The sequence below is a fragment of the Brassica rapa genome, chromosome A09 (assembly GCF_000309985.2).
Source record: "Brassica rapa cultivar Chiifu-401-42 chromosome A09, CAAS_Brap_v3.01, whole genome shotgun sequence".
NCBI classification, from domain to species: domain Eukaryota; kingdom Viridiplantae; phylum Streptophyta; class Magnoliopsida; order Brassicales; family Brassicaceae; genus Brassica; species Brassica rapa.
The window spans coordinates 14,428,185-14,440,373 of NC_024803.2; positions in this window are offsets into that span (position 1 = coordinate 14,428,185).

Consider the following 12,189-nt stretch of genomic DNA (forward strand, 5'->3'; position numbering starts at 1 on the left):
GGCTCATGTTAAGGTGGAAGTTGATGCGACAAAACCGCTTCCTTCGGTCCTGGAGCTGGTGCGAAAGAGTGGTGCCACTTTCCGTGTGGACGTTGAATACCCATGGCTTCCACCTACATGCTCCCATTGTAAGCAGCTTGGGCATATCATCAAGGATTGTCTTAAGATCACTCGTAAATGGGTGCCCATTCAGAGAGAAAAGGATCCTGAGGAAAATGCAAACTCTTCACTGCCAGTCTTAGCAACGGTTTTTGAACCTGCACCGGTCAATCCTACTCCCCCTACTGATGTACCCTTTTCTAGATCCGGGCCTGATTTACCCTCTTCTCCCTATCAAATCATTACGAATGGCTCTGGTCTAGAACTGCCCTCTCCCCTTGCTCATCCTACCTCTTCTTTCCCCCTTACTAATCCTGTTGTTATGGATATTGATACCCCTCCTGACCTCTCCTCCTTTCCCCCCCCTCCTTCATCCATTCCCCCCTCCTCTCCTTCCCCTCCACTTCACCACTCAAACCTTCTTGTCGCTCCTTCCTCCCCGCCATCTCCTGTCTCTTCATACTCCCAAAACTATGTCTTAGCCCTTGCAGCGACTGTGATGCCCAATTCCTCTATTCCCCCCCCCTCCCAATACTCTTTTGCTTCCTCCCATAACCCACCCCTCCTTCTTCACCCCCTCCTCTGCTGTTGTGGCTGTTTCTTCCCAGCTTCCCCCTCCTTCCCGATCTTTTAGAACTTTTCACTCTGAAAAACTAGACTGGGAATCCCCAAAACGAAAATATAAATTGTCCTCCAAACATCCCCTTATCTCACCCGAAAACCAAATAGACTATTCAAACCCTTTTGCCCCTCTTTCAAATCTCTCACTTCCAAATCCCCAGATACCTCCTCCCCTCCCTTCCCTCCCTATTCCGCCCTCAGCCACCGCCCTTCCCACTGAAGAAAAAATCTCCCCCGTTGTGGGTTCTCTCCTTTCCAAAGGAGTGCCCTCGACCAGTCTATAATGTGTACAAAGATTTTTTTTTGGAATGTCCGTGGTATAAACGATACGGACAAGCACCGACCTTTTGCTCAATGGCTCTCTGTTTATCAGCCATTTATAGGTGCTCTTTTGGAAACCCATATAAAGGAAACAAACTTGAATCAGATCATGTCTACACTCTGTCCCAGTTGGAACTATTTATCAAACCACAACACTGATGAAGATGGCAGGGTAATTATTATTTGGAAGCCTTCAGTTACGGTCCAGGAAATCCATCAAACTAGGCAATCTATCACCTGTAAAGTGGGGCTCCAAACTGGTCAGTCTTTATTTTTCTCAGCCATCTACGCTTCAAACGAAAGAGAAGAGAGACTTGATCTCTGGAATGGGCTTCTGGAAGTGCAGCAAACGTACTACCTAGAAGATCGCAGTTGGGTTATTGGAGGCGACTTAAATCAGATCACTCATTTTGCTGAACACTCCTCACCAAATGTTGATCATTTAACCGCTGATATGCTGGAGCTAAAAGACTTCCTGCTCGATCTTGGAGTTGATGACCTCCGGTTCCAAGGGAATGCTCACACCTGGACAAATAAGCGACCAGAAAACCCTATCACTAAAAAGCTAGATAGAGCCCTCGTGAACAACAACTGGATTAGCAGCTTCCCTAACAGTGTTGCAACTTTCCTAGCCCATGAATTCTCCGACTATTCCCCATGTCTCATTGACACAGCTTGTCCCCTTCCATCATCTGGCACTAAACCCTTCAAGTTCTTCAACCACCTGACTAGCCACCCTACCTTCACTTCCTCGGTTGAGGCAGAATGGACTCTTGCCGGAAGCAAAGCATATGATCTATCTTCGCTTGGCTTTAAACTCAAAAGTCTTAAGAGGCCTTTAAAATCGCTGCATAAAGAGAATTTCTCAGATATTCAAAAGAGGGTTTGTGAGGTTAATGTTTGTTTAAAAAATGTGCAGGTGCAGGCAATGGCATTTCCTTCTACTACTTTGTTCCAGGAAGAAAGAGACCTTCAGGAGAAATACAACTTCCTGCGTGGGATTGAAGAGTCTTTTTTCCACCAAAAGTCCCGAGTAAATTGGCTGCGCCTAGGCGATCACAACACTCCCTTCTACCAGCAAGTGGGACAAGGTCGTTTACTATCCATACATAATTTTCCTTCATGTGGGACAAGGTCGTTTACTATCCATACATAATTTTCAAACAATGGATTCGAGTCAATTATGTTAGTTCTTTTCCAATTTAATTATAGAAGCTTTTATAATCTTCGGGTTTCGTGCTTTTGACCTTTCCCTTTGGCTATTTGTAATCAGTGAGTTCGTCCCCGAGACGGCCTCTTCCTCTTTTAACTTGATATGTCTTTCAGCTCGGTAAAGGGCATCCTCAAGGGTGCTTGGTCGATTTAGAATGAGGTCGCTGTGATATCTGGAACTGAATCATAAGGAGATCCTTAAGGCCAATATTCCAACTCACCTCTCATGTTGACAACGAGACCGTCATCTCGAATATTTTGATAAAAGAACGTAATGATTCTTCCTTGGTTTGGAATATTGTCCATAAGCTTTCCTCTGGAATCATCTTCGGTTGTGTTTGTAACGGCCCGGTTCCTGGCCTATAAAAATTTCCCTGAGAATATGGGCTTCTCTACGGCCTATTTGGCAAAGACCTAGGGTTTCCCTTACCCTTTCCTATAAAAAGAGATGCAGCCTCTCTTTTGCCTCATTCAGAAACTAAAGCGAAGCTCTGCAGAGAATTTCCGGAGACCAGAAACCCTAGCCGTCGAGCTCTCTCCCTTTCTCTCTGGCGCCGTCTCTCTCTCTTTTCTCTCTCTCCTCCGCGCGTCGCTCTCTCTCTCTCTCCTCGCCGTTGCTCTCTCTCTCCTCGACGCTGCACTCTCTCTCTCCTCGCCGGCGCCGTGTGGTGGTGGTGGTGACCAGATCTCAACCTCCTCTCATCTTTGTTTCCAGATCCAGATCCAGATCAAGGCTAAGGTGGAGTGTCTTGAACCCATCTTGTTCTCATGTACTGTATACTCCTTTATGTTGGAGTTAGGGTTGATTAGACCCTGTTTGAAAGCTAGGATGATAGAACATGATTATTGCTAGGATGTTAGATGAATGGAACACGATGCATAAGAACCCTCATATTGTTAAATGGGACTTAGTAAACTGAAATGGAGTTGTGTTAGTGATGGTTGATTGGTGATTTATGCTTGTATGTTTGGATGTGTAGTCCCATGAGTGGTTTGTGATTAAAGCTAGGATGCTAGAGATAAATGAATGCTAAGCTGATAGATGAGTAATGATTGTTAATGTTATTGAAGTAGAACTTGAGTGCAATGTGTATTGTGTGTGACACCGATAACGGGTGGCGTCTAGTGAATGAGTCCAAGTACAAGTCTAAATGAAAAGGAAAGTGAATGAGAATGGGAAGGGATAAGTGAAAATGATAAGGATGTGAAAGGATAAGTGAAAGTATGAAAGAATAATGTTACGGTTAAGCATGGGTGGGGAAAGCATATAGAGTCTAAGGAAAGTATGTGTGGCAGTAGTTCACGCTAGGTATCCATAGGAGATGTGGCGAATCCACAAGAATATGGAAGCACCCATAGGAGATGTGGCGAATCCACATGAATATGGGGTAGAAGCCTAGTGGGAGCTACCCACTATGATAAGAAACGAAGTGCCAACCGCGAGAGGTGGGATATAAAAACGTGCATCATGGTCGGGTAACGGGGAGTTAAAGGTGTCATAGGATCGAGTCGGTCTGGTATGATGAGTCGGTTAAGTCTAGGGTTTAACGTGTGTGGCAATGAGTGAGTTCATTGTAATGATTGATCACTAGGTTGCTAGAAATGTATGGAATTGAATGTGGACAATTAGTGATGACAGTATGAAATGATAAAAATACATTACCTGATTGTAGTGGCTAGTCAGTCCTAGTTCCTGCATAGAGTAGTATAGAGTGTCATGCGGGCAGGCTGGTCTAGAGCCACTTCACTTAGTAACTTGTTGCTCACTCCTCCATTTCCATTCTCTGTGCACAGGACTGTAAGTAGAAGTATATGGATGTGGGTGTGACGGTATTTCAAAGAAGGTTATGCGCCCGTCGACTCTCGGGACCAGTAACGGGACACGTAGGGTTGTCTAAATGAGTAGACACGTGTCCATAACGCCCCTTCGATAACCCCGGTCGGACGCCGGGGGATCGGGCCATTACAATTGGTATCAGAGCGGGTTAAGATCCCTTAGTTCTGTCCTAAGGGATCGGCATTTCCGACGTTTTAAAAAAAAAAAAAAAAAAAAAACTCGTTTTGGGAAAAAAAAATATATTTTTGATTGTGATTATTACTAAGTATTTTCGGATTGTGAAAAGATTATTTGAAAATCCCACTATATCCATACTTCTATTATGGTTCTGATTGAAATTTTATTGCAGGATGTTTTCGCTTGACCATTATGAGTGGAGGATGCCGCGTATGCACTACGGACGGAGGAACACCAGGGAGTATGCCCAAAGGCGTCACTGTGACATGGAGGGTAATTTGGTACTACCCATGTTCCCGGATCCTGAAGAGCAGTACAGGGAGTTTCCATTCAGGTACCCGCACGAGCAGACTGTGGGGCGTAATGTGTTGATGCCACATTTACAGAGGATGACTATGGAGGAACGCCTACTACAGGGCAATGCGAGGTTCCAGCTTGCAACCGAAGAGGGGCCCCCGAGGAAGCGTGGTCGTCCATGCAAGCCGCCAAGTGCAGCGGGGGGACCCCCAAGGGTGTTCACCGGGAAGTGCCAGTGTGGAGTACTGATCAAGAATGCTCAGGAGGACCGATCAGTCGCTGGATACACCGAGGACTTCATCAACCAAGCCAAGCTGTGCAAGCCAAAGAATGCAGAGACATGGTGCGGATGGTATAAGAACGGGCTTCGCAAGGAAATCCAGGCGCAGTTGAGGGGTGTTTTAGAGCCCCTGGAGTTCGCGCTAGTGAGGCGGATGGCAGGTTTCGCCATGGAGGCAGAGGAGAAGATTGCAGCCAATGTTGATGTGCCCTGGATCGTAGACCCGGGCCAGGATGGTGCACAACTCGACCCAACCAAGGTTTTCCCATCGGATGAAGCAACCATGGTCGAGCCAGAAGCTAACTTTGGACGAGCTGGACGAAGTGACACTTATTTGGGCGAGCTGGTCGAGCTGAATCGAAGTGACACTTACATATCTGAGCTGGATGAGCTGAGTGAGCTAAGTGATATTAGCTTGGAGCTGAATGAGCTAAGTGACACTGAAGAAGGAGCTTGTTTAGTTTTTGGGCGAAATGAGCCTTTTTCAGCCCAAGGAAAAATTCATAACAAATTCAATTTGGGTCGGTTTTACACCAAATTCGACCAGGCCTTTGCTGATGGTCTTATGCCCATTTGCATCAAGAAATATCAACAAAAGGAGTCAAAGTCGTGGTCATATCAAGGGGAATTCAACAACACACTTATTTCTAGTCAAAAGTCTTAGTCTTTGTTTATGTTTTCTAAGTTTCTAGTTTTCTACAAAACTCTTAAGTCTTTCTTTGACTTATTGTACTATAAATATGTAAACTCTGCCATGAATAAAATCAGTCTATGTTTTTGAGTTTATTTCGTTTCTTCTCTGAGTGAGAGAGAGAGTTCTTTAGCTAGTTCATCGGTTTTGAACCGGCTTGTTGATTTGGTGGTCAGCCAATCATCTTTGTGTGTCGTTTGGTGGTTAGCCAACACACTACATTCGTTCTTAGGTGGTTAGCCTTAGATCGTGGGTATATCAAGAGCCATTCCGCATCTCTTGACGATCCTTTCAATCCATCTCAGTTCCAGAAGTGACAATTGCCTTCTCGGATCATATCCAACACCCAGCTAAAGTGATCCTTCCCGATTTTGGTTCTATCAAGTGGTATCAGAGCCACTTTGGCTGGTTTGTTTTCATTCTTCTTATCATCTTCTCATATCTTCATCATTTTTCTTTTCTTATTTCTTTTTGGATCCGGGCTGTTCCTTTACTCCCTTGTGATCGCTAGTTATTAAAAAAAAAAAGAAAAAAAAAATCGATCAAAAAAAGAAAAAAAGTAAATTTTTTGGCTTGAATCACTTCTGAAGAGAAATCCAGGGGGAGTGGTGGAAGAGAAACCCTGCTGGCTGAAGAGAAACCCAGCCTTAGGACAGTTAAGGCGGATCCACACAAAAATCTCTTCATTGTTCTTTCTCTTTTCTTTTCCCACAAAGTTTGTTTTGGGTTTTGACTGCTGATTTTTTACTGCCTATCATCCTTTGAACCAGTGAAAGAACTCTGAGTGACCATCTAAAAATCGTGAGCTAAACACTTGAGAGTGTGAGGATTTTTTGCTAACTTTGTTAAGTGTTTTCAGGATGTTTGGACTTCTCAAGAAATCAAAACCACAACAAGACGTCTACTTTCCTTTTAAAACTGTTTTTGAAAAGGAGCAATTGATTTTTGATAAGAAACAGTTTGCTTCTAATGGGTTTGACTTTGTGCAGAAACAAAAGAAGAGACAAAACAGGTGCGATGATACGAAGTGGGTCAGAAGTGGTGATCGTCCCTTCACCAAAGCCAAGAGAAGCAACTGTGATGTGCCTGATCAGAACGAGCTTCAGACTTATGCCAGCTTGGAAAAGATGTTGCATAAGGCGATTCATGTTGTCCGGCAACTCAAAAAGAAGGGAAACAACAACACTTCTTCTGCACCAAAACAACAAAGTAATTCTTCTTCTCTTTCAAATTTTGATTTGAAAACTAATGTGTTGTCTTCTGATAAAAGCAAGGCTGTGAAAACCACAAGCAAGGCTCTTTCTACCAGGTGCTTCAAATGTCATAGGATCGGTCATTATGCCAACAAGTGCCAAAAACAGAAACCGTTGGTGACTTTGGAGAAAGTTGAAACCGAGCCAGAAAAGGAAGACCCTTTGCCAATTTTCGATGACTATGCACATGAACCAAAGGAAGGGTCAGGTGGAGAGCAAAACTGTGGTCATCAAGAAGAACCATCTTCCATTCACAAACCGGACCGAACTCAAGGTGAGCAACGTTCTGATTATGGTTCTTTTGCTTATAATCCTTTTCCTTTTAATGTTTCAGATTTGAGGACAAATCTTTTTGAAGAGAGAGGGAATGATGTGCCCTGGATCGTAGACCCGGGCCAGGATGGTGCACAACTCGACCCAACCAAGGTTTCCCCATCGGATGAAGCAACCATGGTCGAGCCAGAAGCTAACTTTGGACGAGCTGGACGAAGTGACACTTATTTGGGCGAGCTGGTTGAGCTGAATCGAAGTGACACTTACATATCTGAGCTGGATGAGCTGAGTGAGCTAAGTGATATTAGCTTGGAGCTGAATGAGCTAAGTGACACTGAAGAAGGAGCTTGTTTAGTTTTTGGGCGAAATGAGCCTTTTTCAGCCCAAGGAAAAATTCATAACAAATTCAATTTGGGTCGGTTTTACACCAAATTCGACCAGGCCTTTGCTGATGGTCTTATGCCCATTTGCATCAAGAAATATCAACAAAAGGAGTCAAAGTCGTGGTCATATCAAGGGGAATTCAACAACACACTTATTTCTAGTCAAAAGTCTTAGTCTTTGTTTATGTTTTCTAAGTTTCTAGTTTTCTACAAAACTCTTAAGTCTTTCTTTGACTTATTGTACTATAAATATGTAAACTCTGCCATGAATAAAATCAGTCTATGTTTTTGAGTTTATTTCGTTTCTTCTCTGAGTGAGAGAGAGAGTTCTTTAGCTAGTTCATCGGTTTTGAACCGGCTTGTTGATTTGGTGGTCAGCCAATCATCTTTGTGTGTCGTTTGGTGGTTAGCCAACACACTACATTCGTTCTTAGGTGGTTAGCCTTAGATCGTGGGTATATCAAGAGCCATTCCGCATCTCTTGACGATCCTTTCAATCCATCTCAGTTCCAGAAGTGACAATTGCCTTCTCGGATCATATCCAACACCCAGCTAAAGTGATCCTTCCCGATTTTGGTTCTATCAAATGTGGCCGCTCTCTCGAGCATGGAAGGAGGGAACCCGGGTAGGGACGCCGAAGGCCAGGAGGTGTCGGTCGGGGAACTCGCTAAGGGAAAGCGGAGACGTCCGCGGAAACCTCCTACAGTGACATGTGATTGTGATGTACTGGTCCAGATGGTTCAGAAGCCACGCAAGGTGAGAGATTACCTGGAGGAGTTCTTGGATACGGCCAAGAGGTGCCAACCGAAGCCAGCAGAGGAGTGGTGTCATCTGTTTAGGGCTGGGCTACGTGGAGATATTCGTGAAGAGCTCGTGGAAGTTCTGGAGCCTCTGGAATTTGCACTGGTGAGAAGAATGGCCAACCAAGCACTGCACGCAGAGGAGTGGTTGGCGGAAGGCGAGGCGGAGGCCGAGTATGATCGCGTCGCGGAGGGCGATGAAGACCTTGGATCCGAGACCCGTTGTGCCTCGCCATGTCAATGTGGCTAGACGAGATCCTAGGGACTATTAGTAGGAGTAGGACACGTGTTTCGCTATTGGTTTTATTTCATTTATTGGTTATTGGAGTTGGTGTTCTTTCCATTCTTTACGGCATTCTGTGTTTTGTGCAGATGTGCCGAGTTTCTTTTTTACAAACTATTGTGGTCCTACTCCTTTTATTTATGACATTCATTCGTTGGTTTTAAAGATTCCAGTAGATTTATCATGCCTTGTATGCCTCCCTTGATTGTTGTGTGAATGTGTGAATCCATTTCGGTAACGAACGATTAGTCCGAAAGATGTGGGCCTTGGAATTCGGGGACGAATTCCGATTAACGGGGGAGGATTGTAACGGCCCGGTTCCTGGCCCATAAAAATTTCCCTGAGAATATGGGCTTCTCTACGGCCCATTTGGCAAAGACCTAGGGTTTCCCTTACCCTTTCCTATAAAAAGAGATGCAGCCTCCCTTTTGCCTCATTCAGAAACTAAAGAGAAGCTCTGCAGAGAATTTCTGGAGACCAGAAACCCTAGCCGTCGAGCTCTCTCCCTTTCTCTCTGGCGCCGTCTCTCTCTCTCCTCCGCGCATCGCTCTCTCTCTCTCTCTCCTCACCGTCGCTCTCTCTCTCCTCGCCGCCGCACTCTCTCTCCTCGCCGCCGCACTCTCTCTCTCCTCGCCAGCGCCGTGTGGTGGTGGTGGTGACCAGATCTCAACCTCCTCTCATCTTTGTTTCCAGATCCAGATCCAGATCCAGATCTAGGCTAAGGTGGAGTGTCTTGAACCCATCTTGTTCTCATGTACTGTATACTCCTTTATGTTGGAGTTAGGGTTGATTAGACCCTGTTTGAAAGCTAGGATATTAGAACATGATTATTTCTAGGATGTTAGATGAATGGAACACGATGCATAAAAACCCTCATATTGTTAAATGGGACTTAGTAAACTGAAATGGAGTTGTGGTAGTGATGGTTGATTGGTGATTTATGCTTGTATGTTTGGATGTGTAGTCCCATGAGTGGTTTGTGATTAAAGCTAGGATGCTAGAGATAAATGAATGCTAAGCTGATAGATGAGTAATGATTGTTAATGTTATTGAAGTAGAACTTGAGTGCAATGTGTATTGTGTGTGACACCGATAACGGGTGGCGTCTTGTGAATGAGTCCAAGTACAAGTCTAAATGAAAAGGAAAGTGAATGAGAATGGGAAGGGATAAGTGAAAATGATAAGGATGTGAAAGGATAAGTGAAAGTATGAAAGAATAATGTTACGGTTAAGCATGGGTGGGGAAAGCATATAGAGTCTAAGGAAAGTATGTGTGGCAGTAGTTCACGCTAGGTATCCATAGGAGATGTGGCGAATCCACAAGAATATGGAAGCACCCATAGGAGATGTGGCGAATCCACATGAATATGGGGTAGAAGCCTAGTGGGAGCTACCCACTATGATAAGAAACGAAGTGCCAACCGCGAGAGGCGGGATATAAAAACATGCATCATGGTCGGGTAACGGGGAGTTAAAGGTGTCATAGGATCGAGTCGGTCTGGTATGATGAGTCTGTTAAGTCTAGGGTTTAACGTGTGTGGCAATGAGTGAGTTCATTGTAATGATTGATCACTAGGTTGCTAGAAATGTATGGAATTGAATGTGGACAATTAGTGATGACAGTATGAAATGATAAAAATACATTACCTGATTGTAGTGGCTAGTCAGTCCTAATTCCTGCATAGAGTAATATAGAGTGTCATGCGGGCAGGCTGGTCTAGAGCCACTTCACTGAGTAACTTGTTGCTCACTCCTCCATTTCCATTTCCCTGTGCGCAGGACTTTAAGTAGAAGTATATGGATGTGGGTGTGACGGTATTTCAAAGAAGGTTATGCGCCCGTCGACTCTCGGGACCAGTAACGGGACACGTAGGGTTGTTTAAATGAGTAGACACGTGTCCATAACGCCCTTTCGATAACCCCGGTCGGACGCCGGGGGATCGGGCCGTTACAGTGTTCCTCTGAGATCGTCTTCAGCCAGAGAGAGGTTGTGTTTCCGGACATTGGTCACCTAGGAATGGTCCTGAGCGATTGTTTGTTCCTTTGGCGTCCCACGTACCTATATGACAGAAAATAGTAGAAACAACATATGGTGATTTAATTGGTTCATGATGGTAGTGTGATATCTCTATATGTGATCATTGTTTCCGGCACCTAGCCACTTCTTCTTGTAGTAGGTTAGTTTATCCCGGCCATTATGATGTATGTTTCACGTCGAAATCTTTAGAGGGTTTTTATGTTTAATCTCTTCTCCTTCTACCGCTAAATAATTGATCTCAAAATCTACTCAGAAATAGGGTATATAAAGTACGGTATTTACAATAACATGTATAAGAACAAATCTAAGAAAATATATATATTGATGGCTAAGTATGAAATTTGTGTATTTGATTGATAATGTGAGTAGAATACAACTACGAAATACAAATTGTATCTAGGAACAAGAGAGTACAAAGGTATTGAAACTATAAATTTGCTATCAAAGGAATCAGTTCCCCTTCTTCCTTGTGGTTCCCTCTTTATAGATGTTGGCGAGATGGATCATAAATGTGGCGGAATCCCATACAAGTATCAGATGCTTTCATGATCGTTTTTAATGCTTTGACTTATGTTGTGCTATGGTTTGATTATGTTAGCTCAACGTGGGCCACCTTCTCTGTTCAGGATGGGCCCTTAACGCTCGTGGACCTACTGTCTTCTTTTAGGCTTTATTAGCACCTAGTAGGATCTTTGTACCAGGTCTGCAGTAAGGTGAAATCCACCTCCAACAAAATAAAAATAGAGAAAAGACAATATGAAAAGACTATTCTGCCCTTTGTTTCAATTAACGTTAACGAGGTGGCGAAAGATTTCGTTGTCCGTTTTCCATAAGTGGCATGCAGTATCATGCAAAGCATGGGGCGGGCACATAGGAACATGTGGGGTCAAGTGACCCCAGTAAAATTGGGGAAAAAGTTTTGTATAATTTTTTAAAAATTTTTATAATATTTAATCAGAATTTAGCATTTGACCCACTAATTTATGTAAAAAAATTCATATGCCCTCACTAACTTGTAAAAGGAAAACAATTATTATAATATATATATATATATATATATCTAATTTAAATATTAAATATATATATTATAATCCTAGTCAAAAATATTTTTAGCTCCACCACTGATGCAAAGTTCTTAAACCTCTAATCAACTTTGTTTACACTTCCAAACAATATAGTCAAGTAGATCTGAGTGGACTCAACAAGTCAAGCAGCCAAGTTGGAAATTTCTAATGGAGTTAAGAGCCGTCATAAGTTTCAGACAGAAATAAAGCTGTCAAATCTAACCTATACTAAAAGGAACATGTAAAGCCCTCTAAGGGTGTCCACCTCAGATAAAAAAATCAGCCAGTAACATTGCAGAAATCCTCCACGTCATTTACGAGTTACCTTGGTTTGGGCTTCTGTTGTTTTCGGCCTGGTTGAGTTTTTATGGGTTTGGTTTGATTTGTTTCTTTCGTCTGATACAATAGTCAAATTCTGCGTTTTATCACATGGTTAGGGCTTCCATGTATCCTCTCTTCCAGATCTTTACCTCACCGTCTCCGGTTTTTGTAGCCTCATCTCTTCGCTTACCCTTTCCGTTATCTCCTCACCTTCCCTATTGTTCAATGTTTTTTTACTT